The sequence below is a fragment of the Triturus cristatus genome, chromosome 4_1 (assembly GCF_964204655.1).
Source record: "Triturus cristatus chromosome 4_1, aTriCri1.1, whole genome shotgun sequence".
Classification (NCBI taxonomy): domain Eukaryota; kingdom Metazoa; phylum Chordata; class Amphibia; order Caudata; family Salamandridae; genus Triturus; species Triturus cristatus.
In genome coordinates this window covers 227863314-227882938 of record NC_140585.1, presented here as the reverse complement: position 1 = coordinate 227882938, position 19625 = coordinate 227863314, and the positions used below count along the sequence as shown (strand labels likewise).

Sequence of the window (19625 nt, the reverse complement as noted above, 5' to 3'; positions counted from 1 at the left end):
TACATAGTTTCTCTCAAGCACAAAGGTCAATATTGTCAATTATTATGATATTATAGTCACCAGGGATTACCATATTTTGTTTGTAACAATACCATTTTCAGACTTAATAGTTTTTAATATTACCTGAAGTTAGTAGTAGTTGTATTAATATAGCCCTTCATACCCTAGTGTGTGGTACCAAAGCATATTTTGAACAGGTAAATACATTTATCATTTTGAGAAATCACAGGTGATCCCAGGGCAATCAGAAGTTAGCGGGCCCTAGTTATGTCAACTGATGTCTTTCACTTATGCTGATTTGGGTCCTCCTTATTGTGATCACACAAATTGGAGACCAAGTATGTTGTAGCTTTTGCATCTCGGTAATGAATTACAGCAATCCAAGTCTGACTGGCAGTGCATTTTCATTCCTTGTTTCCCAAAGGGAATTTATTTACATACAAGCTTTACACACAAAATTACAAATATTTAAAAAATGAGAGTTGGAAATACCAATCGGAACCCCTCCTAAAGGGACCTCCAAAGCTACCTATGGTGCAAATCACAAGCCCTCAGGAAAGTTCACAGCTTAGCACTAGCATCCTTAATCTAAACTAGACCAGTCAATTTTGAGGTACTTTTATCCATTGGTGAGTCCTGTACCCCCAGAACAGGAATATCCCCCGTATGTGCCTATAGCAAAACATTCAAGGATTTATACTATAAACAAATTAGGCCTGCAAACTTCACAAAAGATGTTCATAATGATAATATCAGGCCTAATTCCTTTGGCAGTGAATATATACAATCAGTAACATCTAGCCGCCTATGACTTTACCAAACAGAAACATTTGCCATTCACACTAAATAGGCCAAAACAATTGGCTTTGACATTGCTTTTCACAATGGAAAAAAATCACAGAATTAGCACCCTTATTTTTACTCCTGGTTATCTAGCACCAATCAATACCAATAACAGATATGGTCCACTACTACAAGGCCTTATCAAATACTCAGCCCACAGATTCTGCTTCTGGGAGTGTTGCAAATCAAAACTTTCCATCTGTGCAGGGGCCTGCAGGGATTAACCACTACTCTAGGCAGCATCTTACAGCCCTGAAAGAACAATACAGGCGTTCCTTTTGGTCTCACAAGCCTCTAGAAACCCCAATACTTTCTATATTTTTCATCACTTTTTAATGCAGTTTTACTTGATCAGTATGTTTTTTATCTTTGATTTGACCATACTCTGCCAGACCTTTTGTGGGGCCACTGGCTCAATCCATCAACTGACTGATTGTCATACACAGAGGCCGCACAGTCTTAGGGGCTTCCCTGTCTGCCTGGTACTTGGTTTCTGTGTTTTGGGGAAGCTCTCCAAGGTATTTACTACCTCATGAGTGGTCGTCCACCTCTTCAAGTGTGTTATCATTTAAAATAGCACAACCAGGCTTCTGCGGGTTGGGGACCCATCACTAAACCGGCTCCTCAAGAGGACACTATTGTTCTTGCCTGGGATCTCTTTGCAGCTACAGGTGGATTGGGACAATTTTTCATTTCAATATCTTTATTATTCTATACAACATAATTACATAGAACATAGGTGTCTCTTAAAGCAAAGCCTCCAATTGACTGAACATCACAAATTCCATAGAAGAAAGAAGACTATGCGCAGAGAAGAGACAATGGAATCAATAAGGAGAGCTCATTACAATATGTACATTGCATATTGTTTGTATATGCCCATTATGACCAGTAAATTAATTTAAAATCAACAGTCAAAGATGAAACCATAAAGTCATACAAAGAGGCCCAATCAGTGTAAAACAATATACCTCAAGTAATTACGATTATCTCTAAGCAAAATAAGGGTATTTTTTTGTCCATATGGTGCAAGTCGGGGTGTTCAGGGGAAGAGGTGTGGTGCAGCAGCCAGGTCGGCTGACTCCGGAACACAGGGGCTCACGGTTCGATTCCTGGTGCCGGCGGCAGGTTAGCCCAGCACCTTGTGATTCTGGGCAATAGCTCGCTTAATCTTCCTGACAGCCCTCATCGCCGGGACACCTCTCCGGACGTAGCTGTTTGCTTTACAAATGCTGGTATTTCATTTATATTTAATTTCAGGGAGATTGTGATAGGACTGTGCTTCTCTGAAAACGAAATGCCATTTCTTCCATTTTTTAAATCAAGAACTTAGAGAAATCTTTCTAATAAGAGAAAATAATATCACAACCCAATATGGGGAACAAATCCAAAAGAAAGATATCATCGTTATTTAGTATATTGGAATTAGTGGGTGCGGTCAACAGTCATTGGAAGTTTCTAGAAGGGGTAATCTGTAGGACTTCCTTTATAAAGCGAAAATCAATGCCCAAAATGTATATAATTTTGAACAGGTAAATAGCATGTCACCTGGATCTCTAGTTGTGGTATTATACTTGTGAAGATTAAGCTTTTGTAACCTTTTTGGCATCTAGTATGTCCTATCTATGTGCCGACTTGATGGGAACCAACCCTGACATAGAGGAGGACTATAATCTTAATCTCACGGCTCACTACTTTGATTCCTGGCTAACTAGAGCCATTGACAGCATAACACCCCGTTCATCCAAACGCCACCTTAGACCTTCTCCTTTTGCACCCTGGTATAATGAACAGCCAGCAGCGACCAAAAAACATTGCAAATGCCTTGAACGCAAATGGAGGAAAGATTATAACACTGTTAGCCACTCTCTACTTAAGAAGCTCTGAAACAATACCATAAGCTTAGAGCTTTATGCAAAGAATATTATGCCCTGAAAATCAATTCAGCTAGCAAACCAACTAAAGAACTATGTTCCATACTTAAATCTTTATCCTCTCTGGAACGAGTATAAACTAATTCCACTCCTTCTACAGAAAATTGTAAATAACATAGCCTCCTTTTTCTCTGCAAAAGTCACTAAGATTTATGACGCCTTCCCTTCGACAGCACATAAGGAAGACTATCCAGAGATCTGTGAACATTGTGGTGATATAATCAGTTTTGACATCCCCTACCTGGATGAACTTAACAACCTCTTTTTGACCATCAAGTCAGGTTCTCCCCTTGACCCGGCCTGCCCAAAATTCTATGCCTGGGCTTCACTGCTATTCTCCCCCATCTATCTAAACTGATTACTAAATCTATATATCTATGCTTAGTACCAAAGCAATGGAAACATGCTATGGTACTTCTCATTCAGAAAATTCTTACGCTGGATCCCTCCATTTTAGAGAACCGTCGACCTATTTCTTTACTACCTTTACTACCTTTTTGGGCTAAAATTCTAGAGAGACACATGAACAATCTTCTGACAACCTTTATTGACTCCAAAGCAGTGCTTCATTCTTCTCAGGCTGATTTTAGGGATCATTATGCCACTGAGTTGGCTCTTCTCTTGTCGGAGGAAGTTCTCAGACAGAATGCGGACAAAGGTCAGTCTTCTGCCGTAATATTACTGGACCTAAGTGCTGCCTTCAACACCTTGTCCCACTGTATCCTTATCCATAGGTTTCAAGAATGTGGGACAGGCGATAAGGCGTTTAAATGTTTCAAGTCCTTCCTCCAGGATCAAACCTTTTAGGTCACTCAAAAGCCTTGTGTCTCTGAGACTCTTGTCTCAGCTCAAGGAGTTCCTTCAATCTTGAGTCCCACCTCCTTTAATATCTATATTCGACCGCTAGCAGATACCATTAACAAATACAAAGTTCATGTGGTGTCGTACGCAAACGACACTCAACTTATTGTTAATCTCTCGGAACCTAACATAATTTCAACAGATTGTTTTAGACGTCGCCACGTGGATGACCGACAGCTGTTTCAAATTAAATGTGAATAAAACAGAACTCCTGATAGTAGCAATCTTTGCTTGGTGGCCAGTCTCCTGGGCCAGCCTCCGGAACCCAAACAGAAAGTGAAATATTTTGGAGTCTAGTTTGAATCCAAACTCTCTTTCGAAGATCAGATTAGAAACATAGCAGGCCAGACTTAATTCTAACTAAGTCTCGCAAATCCATTGTTCACACTCTTATTACCTCCCAACTGGACTATAGAAATGTCCTGTATCCCGGAGCTACGAAGGGGAGTCTCAACTGGCTTAAGAGAGTCCAAAATGCAGCAGCTAGACTTGTGCTCACTCTTCCCAAAAGATCTTCTCGCAGCCAGGTGCATTGGCTCCCAGTCTCCCAAAGAATTACGTTTAAAGCCATGTGTTTCTGCTGCCGCATCCTCCACAAGCAAGGCCCAAAATACCTGCTTTCTATGATACAACCTTACACCCCTGAATGAATGAATGAATACAAGCTTTATAAAGCGCAAACTTAACCCAAGGGCATCAAGGCGCAGTGGAAAGGGATCAGAGATGTCCATAGGTAAAAGGGCTTACGGATTCAAGCTGGTGAAGAGCCAGGTCTTCAAGGCCTTATGGAACGAGGAATGCATTTCCAGAGCCGAAATTGAAGGAGGGAGGGAATTCCACAATCCCCCCACCCCCCACCCTCCCCATCTGGATTTCCTGAACCTAGGAACTGTCACCAGATTCTTGCTGGCAGATCTTAGCTGCTTGCTCAGATGTTTCTCCAAGATTTTTGCTGGGACAGGCAACAGGGAAATAGGCCGGTAGTTCTTTATTTCTGCAGGTTCCAGAGAAGGCTTCTTTAAGAGAGGTTTAACAACTGCAGTTTTCCACGCGGTGGGATACTGGCCAGAGGTAATGACAGCATTAAGGATTGGAGTCAAAGGTGGGGCAATAGCCTCCATTCCCAGTTTCAACATTTTCAGGCAAAAGGGCTCCAGGGGGGAACCAGACCTATTTCCACTTAACATCCACTCAGTGTCCTCTTGAAGTATAGGAGGAAAGGAGCACAAGCGGCAGTCCTTCAGAGGAGCTACCAGAGGATCCGATGGAAGATCTAACTTTCATCCTCCAGCATTGGACATCTCCAAGGAGGAGTATATGTCCTTAATTTTGGCATAAAAAAAACAAGCCGTTTTATCACACAAATCCTGGGAAACCTTGGTGTTCGCAGTTGCCGTGGGGGCTAGGAGGGTATTAATCACAGTGAAAAGATCCCTCGGGTATTTTATGGATTCTGTCATCTTAGAATAATAAAAGACCTTTTCCTCATTAATAGCTAGCTTATATTCCCTCAATATAAGTTTGTGCAGATCCCTTTCGACTGAGGTAAGATCCCGGCGCCATTTCCTTTCCTGGTGTCGGCATACCTGTCTAAGCTTTCTCAGCCATTCAGAGAACCAGGGGGCCGAAGGACGTTTTCTGGCCACATAGTGCTCCTTAAGGGGGGCAAGAGACCCCAAGGCCGCCGAAAGCCAGTTGGAAAAATCGTCATAGATTGAGTTAACATCCAAGTAAGGGAGGCAGCAATAATAGCTAAGTGTTCGAGGCATATGAGCTGCAGACTATACACTGTGCATAGATCGCCATCTGGTGTTGGGCCCGGATGTTTGCAGTTTGTTTTTCTTCTTGGACAATGTTTGGAAGTCACGAGTTCGTTGACTCCTCCTTCGGTCCGTACTGCGCATGGGCTTCGGCTCCATCCTCAGATTGTTTTTTTCCGCCATCGGGCTCGGATGTAATACTTCGTGCTCCGGCTTCGAACCTTTCCAGTTCGACCTTTGACGGAAAATCCTCGTCCATCGAGATTCTTCAGAGAAAATCACTTTCTTCATCTCTCTCTTCGGCACTTCCTCGATTCCAGGCAGCGGCCTTCGGGCCTATCTCGACTCCGGTCTCGGCCGATGGAAAGGACTCCCTTCAAGAAGTGCCCAAAATGTGGGTCTAAATTTCCCCACACCGATCTACATCAGGTGTGCAACCTCTGCCTCTCTCCCGAACACGAGGCCCGAGACTGCCCCGCTTGTAAGTCTTTTCGATCGAAAAAGACTATTCGGGATCGACGAGCTCGACGCACCATGGCGCACTCATCGACCTCGGCTCCACCTGACATCTTCGGAGAAGACACCGGAGCTTCGGGGCAGCAGCACACCGAACAGGAGGACGATGTCGTCAGCGCTTCCGAGGCCGACGACTCCGACGTGGAGGAGATCACACCGGCGCAGAGGGTCGTGAGTACTCTACCCCCTCCCACTCCCGCGCCCATACCGAAAGAGACTCCGGTTACACCTTCGCCTCCGGGCCTAGGAAAAACCAAGCACACCGCTTCCATCACCCCACCTTCGGGCCTGGTGAAGAGGCATCATAAGTCTCCCTCGGGCTCGAGCCAGCCTACTAGCAGCGCCGAAAAACACCCTTCGGCGCCGAAGAAAACTACACCAAGCTCCGTTCCGAAGCCATCGGTGTCAAAACCTGGCCTCTCGGTGCCAACCAAAAATAAATCCCCCGGCACCGATGCTCCCGTGCCGAAGCCTGCCTCGGCACCGAACAAAAAATCGGAGGCCCCGAAAAAGCATGGCACGGATAAACCAACGAAGCCGTCGGTTCCGAAAACATCGGCACCGATAGAGAAATCGGTGCCGGAGGAGCTATTCACGCCAGATCCTCGTCAAAAGACTTTAACAAAGGATCCAAAGACTGGACATTTGACTTTGTCTTCCAAGAAAAGACATTTAGACAAGCCAGCTCCTCCTCCACCGCCAAAACGGAAGGACTCTGCCACATCCCCCTTCAGAGTACCCTCCCCACCACCTCCACCTCCCCCACCTCCTCCACCTCCTCCACCTCCCCCATCTCCGCCTCCACCTTCTCCACCCTTGCCTCATCGCTCTCCAAACCCGTCTCCAGACCCTGATGACCAAGGGGATCCATACTATGATCCAACAGATGCCCCACAGGACCCCACTCCTCCGGGCACACCAGACCCATGGGAGGATTATCATAATCCAGACGTCCCAGATGTGCCTCAGGATGATCTTTATCCATCCAGGCCATCTCCACCAGGGGACTCCCTGGGGTTCCACCACTTATTACAACGGGCGGCACATTATCATGGGGTGGAGTTACACAGTGATCCAGTTGAGGAAGACTTCCTACTTGACACTTTTGACATAGCAGATTAATCCACTGCCATATTACCCATGCTTAAAGGGGTGACAACATGCGGCAGAGGTTTTCAAAGACCCCGTCAGGGCTAGGGTCTTAAACCCCAGAATAGAGAAGAAATATAAGGCAGCCCCCACAGATCCGGCCTATATTAAAGGACCTGCACCCCTGGACTCATTAGTGGTATCCACAGCTAGGAAGCGATCCAATTCTCAGTCATCGGGTGAGGCTCCACCACCCGATAAGGAGTCCAAGCTCTTAGATGCGTCGGGCAAACGCACTGCCTCGCAAGCTGCCTATATGTGGCGCATCGCAAGCGCTGCTGGCGCGGTACGACAGAGCGCACTACGATGAGCTGGAAGCTCTCATGCAACATCTCCCAGAGAAATATAAAAATAAGGCTCATGAACTGATACAAGAGGGAAAGATTATTACCAACACCTCTATTAAATGTGCCCTTGACGCAGCAGACACAGCTTCCAGGGCTATAAACACCAGTGTTCTGCTTCGCCGCCACGCCTGGCTCAGAATCTCAGGATTTAAGCCGGAGGTCCAAGCATCTATATTGAACCACCCTTTTGACCAACACCACTTATTTGGCCCAAAAGTAGACGAAGCCCTGGAAAAAATGAAGAAGGATACAGATACGGCGAAGTCTATGGGAGCATTACAATCCCACACTCCTAGATGCTCCTTTCGCCGTTCCTCCTTTCGAGGCGCTGGCAGGGGTTACTCTACCGATAACGCCTCCACGTCCTACAAGTCCCCTCCTCAGACTACCTTCACAAAGGGCTATCAAAGAGGTGGATATAGAGGGAACAATAATAAAGGCAGGGGCAAAACCAACACCGCCCGTTCTGCCACACCGCCCACACAATGACTTTCCCCCGCTCCCCCTAGATCATTCCACTCCGGTCGGGGCCAGACTATAAGACTTCTTTCAAACCTGGGAGACCATAACATCAGACAAATGGGTGACCCAAATTATACGGTCAGGGTACTGTCTCAAACTAACATCTACCCCCCCAAATATTCCACCCAGGCACCGGACAATGTCACAAGAACATACCACACTGCTCAAACAAGAGGTAATCTCCCTCCTGCAAAAACAGGCTATAGAGCAGGTCCCCATCAATCAGCAAAATTTAGGGGTCTACTCTCTGTACTTTCTGATACCAAAGAGAGACGAGACCCTACGGCCCATTCTAGACCTCCGGCCTCTAAATGCATACATCCATTCAGACCATTTTCACATGGTAACTCTCCAACAGGTCCTCCCACTCCTCTGCCAGGACGACTTACTCACTACACTGGACTTGAAAGACGCATACTTTCATATTCCAATACACCCTGCTCACAGAAAGTACCTCAGATTTGTGGTGGACGGCCAACATTATCAGTTCAAGGTTCTCCCCTTCGGGGTCACAACCGCACCAAGAGTGTTTACCAAATGCCTAGCAGTAGTGGCGGCACACCTCAGAAGACAACACATTCACGTCTTCCCTTACTTGGACGACTGGCTAATAAAAGCCGCGTCCTACAACCAGTGTGTGCAACATACAAACACTACCATCCAACTACTTCACCAGCTAGGCTTCACGGTAAACCACCAAAAGTCCCAGCTGATACCGTCTCACACGAAGCAATACCTCGGGGTCACTATAGACACCTCAAAAGCTATAGCCTATCCCAATTCAGCCAGAATCGCAAGCATACAAGCCTTGCGCCAAAGATTCATTCTTCAGCACTCTCTCCCCGCAAGAGTGTTTATGAAGGTAATAGGGATGATGGCATCTTGCATCTTCATAGTGCCTCATGCAAGACTCCACATGCGTCCACTCCAAGAGTGCCTAGCACACCAGTGCAACCAGGCCCAGGGACAACTGACGGATCTGGTGTTGGTGGACGGTCGCACCCATCGCTCTCTGCAGTGGTGGAACACCACAAACCTTTCCAAAGGGCGACCGTTCCTGGACCCGGTTCCTCAGGTGATTCTAACGACGGACGCATCGCTCTCCGGCTGGGGAGCGCACCTATTACACCTCACAGTGCAAGGTGTATGGACGCCACAACAAAAATTACTCCACATCAACCATCTGGAGTTATTGGCGATCTTTCTAGCCCTGAAATCTTTTCAGAAACAAATCCCAGCCAAAGCAGTCCTCATTCGCACAGACAATATGACTGCAATGTATTATATTCAAAAACAGGGGGGGACACACTCTCCCCAGCTCTCTCGGTTAGCACAGAGCATATGGAGATGGGCAATCCCACAAAGAATTTTTCTCCTGGCACAACACGTCCCAGGTATACAAAACACCATGGCAGATCTGCTCAGCAGACAAACGCAGCAAATACACGAATGGGAACTGCATCCACAAGTTCTTCACCCATTCTTCCACAAGTGGGGGCATCCTCAGATAGACCTCTTCGCCACCCACGAAAACAAAAAATGCCCAAGTTTCGCCGCCTGATACCCACACCCATTGTCCAAAGGCAATGCGATATGGATGAACTGGTCAGGCAAATTTGCATACGCCTTTCCACCTCTACCGCTAATTCCATTAGTGGTAAGGAAGCTACAACAGCACTCCCTCACACTCATTCTGGTAGCTCCAACATGGGCCAGGCAGCCGTGGTACACCACACTACTACAGCTCTCAGTGGTACCACACCAAAAACTGCACCTGTCCCCATGCCTTCTAACCCAGAACCATGGAGAAATCAGGCACCCGGACCCAGCTCAGCTTAACCTGGCGATCTGGCTCCTGAAATCCTAGAATTTGGATACCTTAACCTTCCCCCTGACTGCATGAACATTATCAGGGAAGCCAGACGTCCTACCACTCGAGCATGCTATGCCGCAAAGTGGAAGAGATTTGTTGTTTACTGCCGTAACAATACAATCGACCCTTTAGATGTATCCATACAGCACATCATATGCTACCTGCTCCATCTTCAAAGGTGTAACCTGGCATATTCATCCATCCGTCTACACCTAGCAGCAATTGCTGCTTACCTGCAAAACAGACAGCATTTATCACTTTTTAGAGTGCCTGCTATTAAAGCCTTCATGGAAGGCCTTAAAAGATTAATCCGCCCAGGGCAGCACCCTCACCTGTGTGGAATCTAAACGTAGTTCTTACAAGGCTAATGGGTCCGCCTTTCGAACCAATGCATAAATGCGAGCTACAGTTCCTTACTTGGAAGACAGCTTTCCTCGTAGCTATCACTTCCCTTAGAAGGGTTAGTGAATTACAAGCGTTCACTATACAAGAACCCTTTCTACAGATGCATCACAGCAAGGTGATACTTCGCACAAATCCAAAATTTCTGCCTAAGGTCATTTCCCCCTTCCATCTCAATCAATCGGTGGAATTACCGGGTTTTTTCTCGCAACCTCAATCTGTTGCGGAAAGGGCTCTACATACACTTGATGTGAAAAGGGCTTTACTTTACTACATACAAAGAACGCAACCTTTCAGAAAGACTAAACAGCTGTTTGTCTCCTCCCCACCGCATAAAGGCAACCCCATCTCAAAATCAGGGATAGCTAGGTGGATTGTAAAGTGCATACAAATTTGCTATCACAAAGCAAAAAGAACATTATCTGTATGTTCGCACAAAAACTCTAAAATAAAGGTTTTAAAAAAATAAAAAAATAAAAAAAGAATATTATCTGTTCCACCTAAAGCCCACTCTACAAGAAAGATAGGGGCTTCTATGGCTTTTCTAGGGAACATACCCTTAGATGACATCTGCAAAGCAGTCACATGGTCAACACCGCACACCTTCACAAAACATTACTGTGTAGACGTGCACTCCAAACAACAAGCTAGTGTGGGCCAGGCTGTACTAAAGACACTGTTTCAAACCACTGCAACGGATACCGGTGGTCGCCGCTAGGGTTGGGTACTGCTATATAAACTATACACAGTGTATAATCTGCAGCTCATATGCCTCGAACGGAATATGCTACTTACCAGTATGCATCTGTTCTTGACATGTAGAGCTGCAGATCTATACACGCCCACCCGCCTCCCCGGCTACCTGTATCCGTTCCAGTCTATCTTATTTAGATACAACACACATGGGTTTCTTTACTATTATCACTACGCTCCATCTTTTCCCTGCTGGCGAAAAACAATCTGAGGATGGAGCCGAAGCCCATGCGCAGTACGGACCGAAGTAGGAGTCACCGAACTCGTGACTTCCAAACATTGTCCAAGAGGAAAAACAAACTGCAAACATCCGGGCCCAACACCAGATGGCGATCTATGCACAGTGTATAGATCTGCAGCTCTACATGCCAAGAACAGATGCATACTGGTAAGTAGCGTATTCCTTATTGAGAAGGTCCTCCTTATTTATGCGGCTAAAGTTTCTCTTCATCTCCACCCTGTTCTTAAAATTAGGTTCTAGGTGAGATACTGCAATTTGCAGAAGGAATGGGATGGCATAATGATCAGACCAGGAGAGTGGGATAGGATCATTTACCACTGTCCTAGGATCTTAGAGAAGATCCCATCCAAAATGTGTCCTGCCGTATGAGTGGGGCTCCTCACCAGCTGTGGAAGACCACAAGAGTCCATAGTTTCCAAGAAAACCTGCGTTCCAGTACACAGAGTTTTCTCCAAATGAAAGTTAAAATCACCCAAGAGAGTGAAATTAGATCTTACCAGATAGGGCTCTATTTGATTACTGAAATCCTGATTGAACAATGCTCTGGGTCCAGGAGGCCGGTAGGTGACTACTCCGACAAAACTTTCGGTGGGTAGGACCTTCAAAGAGAAATATAAGGCCTGATAGGGGTCTGAGGGAGAGGCGAGGGCCTCAGTGAAGCACAAATAGATGTCATTATAGAGTTCTCCTATTCCCCCCCTCCCCCCACCCCATCCTCCCTTCCCTATCAAGTCTGGACAGGGCATACCTGGTCATGATCTTAGATCATCCAATGCTAAACTAGCCAGAATACCTAGGATAACGAAAGCCAGACTGGGTGCTCGATCTTTCTCCTTCCTGGCCACTAAGATGTGGAACTATCCCCCTTATGAACTGAGAGCGTTGCCCTCAGAGACACCGTTCAGAAGCAAACTGAAGACCTGGCTGTTCCGTAATACTTATTAACTCCCCACCTCGCTTGATTCTTGTTACTCTCTTCCAGGTGTAACCGTGTGCTTTACAAAGTTTGTTATTATATCATTCTTATATTATAGTAAGCAGTATTTTTTTATGCCAGTGAGGGAGTAATTTTATGTTTAAAAGGTAAAAACAAATTGCAGGACCATTTAAGGACTGAGGTGTGCTGGTGTGCTTCCAATTCCCATTCTGATTGAGTTGCCCAAACTAGGTTTGTAACTGTTAGACATATCGAGTATGCTCTAAACACATCATGGCCAAGTTTACTTAGATTGGAAGACAAGGTAATGTATGAGGGCTTTGATTCAAATGTATTTCCCCTAGTTATAATAGGCTGGCTTGCGTTTTTAAAAACAATAGAATTTGATATTCTCTAAATGGAATTTCTCTTGTATATTAGCAAAAGTTAGCGGTTTCGTTGTTGTACCAAATTGTCCCACCATAAAAATGACTTTTGCTGTCCCTTTGTCTCAATAAATTCTTGGCACATGTATTTTGATATGTTTTTTGTGACAAAAAGAGGATTTTAGTTGTGTGTCCATCATTGAATTGATTATTAATACCACCTGTTTGGTATCACGGAGAATAGTGTTGGAGCGGGGGATTGTAACATGTGGATGTCATTTATGATATGAGGGATGCGTTTAACAAGATTGCTTACTGTACATCTAACCAAGTGGGGTGGCAAGAATCGGGGTTGGTCTACCATCTTAAACCTTCTTTGAAAAGGAAAGCCAACTGATATTCTTTAAAGTTTTCTGGTTTTTCACCTCATTATTCCTTTGGATATCTTGGCTTTTTCAGAGAAATTCTTGAACGTTTCCTATCCCACAGGAAGAAATTCAGTACATTATCAAGTTGGGAAAAGAAATCAGCTGACAGTATCTCTAGGATCATACACAATACATAATTAACCATTCTGGTGAACATCAGTCTCAATTGTGCCCCGCCAGCTTAAGAATTTGGAGTACCAGCTCTCTACGAGATTTATAATTTTGCTTAAAACCAGCTTTTCGTTAAACTCCAGCCCAAGATATTATATATACATAGTTTGCCAGGCTAGTCCTCAGTCTCCTAATAGTTCCCTTCTTCTCAATGTGTTTACTGCTGTGACCTCTGATTTTTCTCTGTTCAAAGTATAGCTAGAGTAGTGTTAGTAAGTTGCTGTAGTTTGGTATAGAGCTGCAATATATTGTTCCGCCTATACAGTAAAGACTAGGATATCATTTGCATTGACTGCCACTTTGATCATGATGGTATCCAATGGGATCCCAGTGATATTTTTGTTTGCCCTAATCATGTGAAGCAAGGGTTCTATAACTAACAAAAACAACGCATGTGGTAATCGACCACCTTTTCTCGTACTTTGTCTTAGATGTGATGCCTCATAGATAGTACTATTCAGACTGACTCCTGCAGATGGATTATTGTAGAGGGCCATTTCCATACGAATAAAGTTCGGACCTAGCTAAAACTTTGTAAGTTTGCCCTTTGTTCAATACAACCCATCAAAAGCCATTTTAGCATCGAGGTCAATGGCCACAGTTGGCATGCTAGCTAAATGGGCAGAGGAGTTGGCTTAGGGCGGTTGACCTTGAATCTGGGGACCTGGGTTTGAGTCTCAGCAATGACTCTGAACATCCTGTGATTCGGGGCAAATCACTTAATCTCCCCGTGCCTAACAAAAAAAAAAAAAAAAAAGTGTCCTCATGTAATGCAACCGGTGCTATGTAAAGCGCTCTGATACGCGATTCAGGTCAAGTTCGCGCTATATAAAACTCTGGAAAATAAAACATAAATAAAATAAATGCGCCTTTTCCATAATGTGGGGAATAATCTAGCATTATCATTAGAGAGATGATGTTTGATAAATCCTACCTAATTGGAGTGTATAAAATTGGGTAGTAAGGCCTCCACTCTGATTTCAGGTATTTTCTCATAGATTTTGCAATCACTATTGATCAATGAGATTGGTCTATATTTTTTTGGTCAGGTAAGATCCTTTCCCTCTTTTGAAGAACTACTATAACTATTTCTGTTGGAGTCCCCTCAACTACCCAAGTTTGTGCAAAATATTGAAAAAGATTTACTAGCTGGACTTGTAAATTGGGCTAAAATATTTTTAAAATTTAGCGGTATAGCCCTCTGGTCCTGCAGGTTAGTTTATTTTCAATGTGTTAATGACTTCACTTTAACAATAGTAATGGGTGAGTTAAGTTTGTTTTGGTCTTCTGAAATAGAAGGAATGTCTAATTGTCTGTAAATCTGGAGCATGTGTTATTCGGTGGAGCAAGATTGCCGACGGCTGACTGCTGTGAGAGCCGCTACTGATTTCTCACCCCGAGAAATGCTAAACGAACGGCATGCTGATACACACTTACCTTGTTATTCGGTTGATCTTGTGGTGGTGCGATAGCGGCCTCAGACGCAGACTGAGAGGGCTGACTTCTGCAGTTGAGGCGCAGCTGGGATTTCACACTGTGGGCGGTGTACGCCAGAGGCACTCGATCCAGGGAGGGACGAATGGTCCAAAGACCAACAAGCTGAAGGAGCCCCTGAGGGAGACAGTCACCGCAGGAGCCGCAGCGGGACGTGAGCCGCAGTGGGACGTGAGCCGCAGCGGGACGTGGCTGAACCCAACCTCGGCGTGGCACAAATTCCCCAAAGACCGAGGATGTAAAGGGCGAGATGGAGGTTTGAACGGGCGTAATAAGCCGCAAATTGCTAATGCGGAGGGCGCCTCTCGTCAGCCGTCTGTTGCTGAGGCCGTTTCGCTGGCTTCGGCTGGCAGTGTAATGAATACTTCAAATGCGATATAATCCAGGATAATGGAGGCTGCTGATAAAATAGGATTAGCTCCATCTCCGTCTTCCGGGGATACAATGTTGCTGCAGCAGCCCGGACTGGAGCAGGGGCTGCTGCAGAGAGGAGGCTGCTAATCGAGGTGCCACCAGTGACTGCATCTGCAAATGGGAAAGGCTTGGTTGAACTAGCAGGCTCTCTGCTCGGGACGGAGCTTAATGAAAAAGGTAAAGACAACTCATTAATAACAATACCAGATGTCCCTGAACTAACTTTGTCTTCGGGGGGAGGGGGCGCGGGTAAAAACTTGGTATCACTATGGTCTAAGCCTGTTTTGGGATCTCCAGAAGTTTTTTTTCCTTACCGATGACACAGACATTTCTGTTTCAAGCTAGGGCAATTCTGCTGATGAAACTGATTCACGGGACTCTTCCATCGCTCAAGAGGGGTGACGCAGTAAGACTCTGACCCAGAAACGCAGGAATAAAACAAAAATCAGCACTCGGGTCTATGATGATGAAGAGGCACAAGCCTTAGCCCAAGGGGGGGCCTGCTAATTTTGTGAGCTCCGCTAATGAACCTGTAGTCCCACCATCACTTGATCTTGTGTATTCCACCTTGAAACAGATGCAGGGTGAGGCCAGGCAGGAGAGCCGCAGGGCACATCAAGCCACTAAGAAATTGCAGGGGTCCCTTCGGAAGGTGAACAAACTATGCACCGACATTGCCGAAAGGGTAACTCAAGTGGAAGAGAGAACTGCAGCCCAGGGCAGTCCTAATTGTTATAGGCAACTTTCTTCTACGACAGGCCATAATGGACAGAGCAAGGCTGGATGCAAAGCGCACATTTGAGGGGCACACTTTCTTCGCTCGGCCGGACTTTTGCCATATCACGGTTGAAAGAGATGGAAGTTCCGACAAATGATAACTCCCTTTCAGGGGACTGGTTGTGAAGCATACCTCCTATACCCTGCTCGGCTTAAAGTCCTTTTGAATGGAAGGATGCAAATGTTTACCTCTGAAATTAAGGCACAGGAGTACGTGCAGGAGATGAAAGAAGCTAAAGGAAGGACTGGATCTGGATCTGCACCGCTTTCTCACGGGGGGGGGGGGGCACTCTAGGTAGAGACTTCTTGCACACAAGAGCGGCATAACTTTCTAGAACTGACTTTAGTGGACGGTGGGAACAGGGAGGTACTAGAGGGGCAGCACAACACTTGAGGAATACCTTGATAAATGGGGAAACTAAAGAGAGCAGGTTGATTTATAAAATAATTGGTGTAGGACCTCAAAGACATATTAAAGGTATTATCATGGATGGCAAACTGCGTTCATGTAGTTAATGAGTATTCAAATTATTTCAATGAATATTTGTGGCTTAAATGACCAGGGCAAGAGACAAAGAGCTGCAATAGTCTTAAACTCTTAGGGCTGATATTATATGTCTCCAGGAGACTCACATAGAGGGCACTAGAGGGATTATTTTGGAACAACTGGGGTATAAACTTATTGTCAATACTAAGCAGGGGGCTAGAGCAAGAGAAGTTGCCATTCTCTCACGGCGAAGGGATATATTTTTCAAGAGAAACCAATCGAACAGGTGGGGTCATTGGGTTTTGGTTGAATGTATGTTTCAAGGTGTCACTTTTACTATTTGTTCAGTTTATGGCTCGACCGCAGATGACCTGAGCTTTTAGAATTCTTGGACACAGGGCTTGCACTATTGTGCTGCGATATTTCATATTAATTGCTTGGGAGGACTTTGGGGGCGAAACTGGCGATAAATATCAGGGACGAAAGAGAAAGGTCTTTAAGGCTCTCACTAATCTAGTGCAGCATAACTGACTAACAGATGTGCGGTCGCATCTAAGACCGGCGGACCCGGTAAGTACGTTCAACTAGATTACTTCTTTGTCTCCCACCAATTAATATCAAGGTGCAAAATAGAGAAGCATCCTCGGAGCATAACCCCTTCACACTAACAGTAACTTTAACAGGGGGAGGAAGATCAGAGCGTGTTTGGACATTGGAAAGAAGGCTTTTAAAGGATCAAGAGTATGTAGCGCATATGAATGAGTAGATTAAGGGGTTCTGGGATATTAATTGGAAGAGCACAAGCTCTGGGGTTGTTTGGGACACGTTTAAAGCTGGGGTTAGGGGGAGCCACTTAGTGTCAGTCTGGATCGGCAAAAGAAAAAAGCACAACGAGAAAAAACGCTCTATAAAACCTTAATTGGAGGTAGAAGAGGAACTCTCAGCTGCCTTGGTGTTGGGCACTTCACCGGATAACATACAGCTTAAATTGTCGCTAGAGATAGAGGACATCACTGCAGCCAAGGCAGCTGAAAGATTCCTTGGTAGGAGGGAGCTATGTTATGAGCTCAGTGAGCGGGTGGGCCACGTCTTGGCAGCACGATTGAGATAAAAGAGCAAGAGAGATCCTCGAAGTTTTAGATGCTAGTGGAAATTTGATTAGGGGCTCACCGGGGATTTGGGAAGAATTTCGGTAATACTATAAACATTTGTACTGCAAGGAACAGCGAGGGAAAAAGAGCCAGATCTTAGAGTATCTGAGTGATATACCCATACAGCGCATAACCCCTGAAGATGCGGAGTCACTTGAAACTTTACTGACCATGGAGGAGATCTATAGCGCACTTAGCAGTCATCCGTCTGTCAAGGCAGTAGGACCAGACCAGATTCCACTGGAGTTCTATAAAACATTTCTTAATAAAATAGGGCCGGATCTAGTGGACACTGTTCGTCAAGCTCAGCAAGGGAACTCTGTTCCTGAATTCTGGGCTGAGACAGTTATCACTATATTTCTAAAAAAGGGCAAAACACCTAGAGACCCAGGCTCTTATAGACCGATCACGTTAATGAACAGTGATGCGAAAATACTGTCTAAGGTCTTGGCGACTCACTTAAACTATATTATTGGGAAAGTGATCCATCCATGCCAGCATGGGTTTATACCTGGGAGGGGCACAACAGATCATACTTGTAGGTTTATAACTTTGTTTGATGCAGCTGAAGTCTTGGGAGATCCTATGGCCCAGATACTCCTGGATGCTGAAAAAGCATTTTATAGGGTCTCCTGGGACTATCTGTGGACGGTTATGAAATGGTATGGTTTCGGGAACTCCTTCCTCAGTGCAGTACAGGTTCTGTATAAAGCACTGGTAGCCTGGCTGAGACTGAACGGGGGGAATACAGCACAGTTATCAATCACACGGGGCACCAGGCAGGGCTGTCCGTGTTCACCCCTGCTGTTCGCCCTATACATTGACCCTCTGATTCGGAAGATGGAGGTCAATAATGTAATCAGGCCAATTAGATTTCATGGGCTAGAAACAAAAATCCTGGCCTACGCAGATGACATTGCTGCGGTCACGATCATCATACTGCTTTAGCCGCAATCAAGAAAGAAGCCCAAGCCTTTTGCTTGATTTCTGTGTATGCACTTAATCGACAGAAGACTCAAATAGTAAAGAACAGGAAGGTAGAACTAGAAGACTCCCGGGTAACTGACGCTGCAATATATTTAGGCATTTGCATCACGCCTGACCTGGGACAGCTGGTAGAAAGAAATATGGCCCCAGTAATCCAAAAGGCTAAAAAAGATTTGTACAGAATTCATAACTTCCACCTGTCTGTGGTTGGACGGTGTAATGTGATTAAGATGGTTTTCCTGCCCAAAGTGATCTACCTTTTTAGGGCTGTCCCACTAGAAATTGAGAAACAATGGTTTTCAATGCTGGAAAACATGTTGAATAGGTCTATCTGGGCACAGGGGAAAACAAGGAGAACCCTAAGGTATATGACGCTACCAAGGGAGAGGGGAGGCTGGGCGGTCCCAGACCTTAGAATGTACTATTGGGCTGCTTCTTTTCAATATATGCAGGGGTTAGTAGGCGGGATTGTTGAAGATCAATGGATTGAAACCAGTTCCCCAGATGTTTATAAGCTACTACTAGGGAAGGATGCGTGGAATTGGTTACTGAAATATAGTGAACCTAGTTACTATAAAAGACCAAGATTTAAAACATTGGTGGCAGCATTTAAGATTTGGGCACCATTTATGAAAAATAAAAAAAACTGGCTTAGGCATCATCAATTTCTACACTCAGTTGCATAGAAATCCTATGTTTCCGGGTGTTTTCTCGGATAGCGCAGTGTTAGAGTGGGAGGGGCACGGGTTACGGAAGGTAGGCGATCCCATAGGGCCAGAGGGAATTCGAGCATTTGGAGACATTCAGGATAAATTTGGACTCGAAAAAAGAAACTTATTAAAATATCTTTACGTCCGGAGTTTTTTGGGAAGTAAAAAAGGTGGACTGACTGGCTTCAAAGAAGTCAAAACAACTGAGGTTTTAAGGGACGATGAGAAATGTCTTATTAGGAGAATTTATGCAGAACTATCTCTTCTGAAGCAGGACGACCCAGAGAAGCATGGGAAGAAATGGGCAGACAAACTTAGTATAGACCAAGAGGGATTCCTTGAGTCCTTAGACTTAGGACAGACTATTTTGTGTTCAGCAGGGCTGCAAGCCCAGCATTTCAAAACAATATTCTCATTGAATTATACTCCGGCGAAGATTATGCCGTGGAGGGGGACAGGAAGGGATTAGATGCCCCCACTTTAATAGCAACGGCGCTGATATA

At 45.2% G+C, this 19625-nt stretch overlaps 1 protein-coding gene across 3 annotated transcripts in view; it reads left to right on the top strand.

Moving 5' to 3' along the window:
* Nucleotides 1-19625, top strand: part of BRAF (B-Raf proto-oncogene, serine/threonine kinase) — an 803995-nt gene that overhangs the window by 343761 nt on the left and 440609 nt on the right. The gene's annotated exons all lie outside the window — the stretch shown is intronic.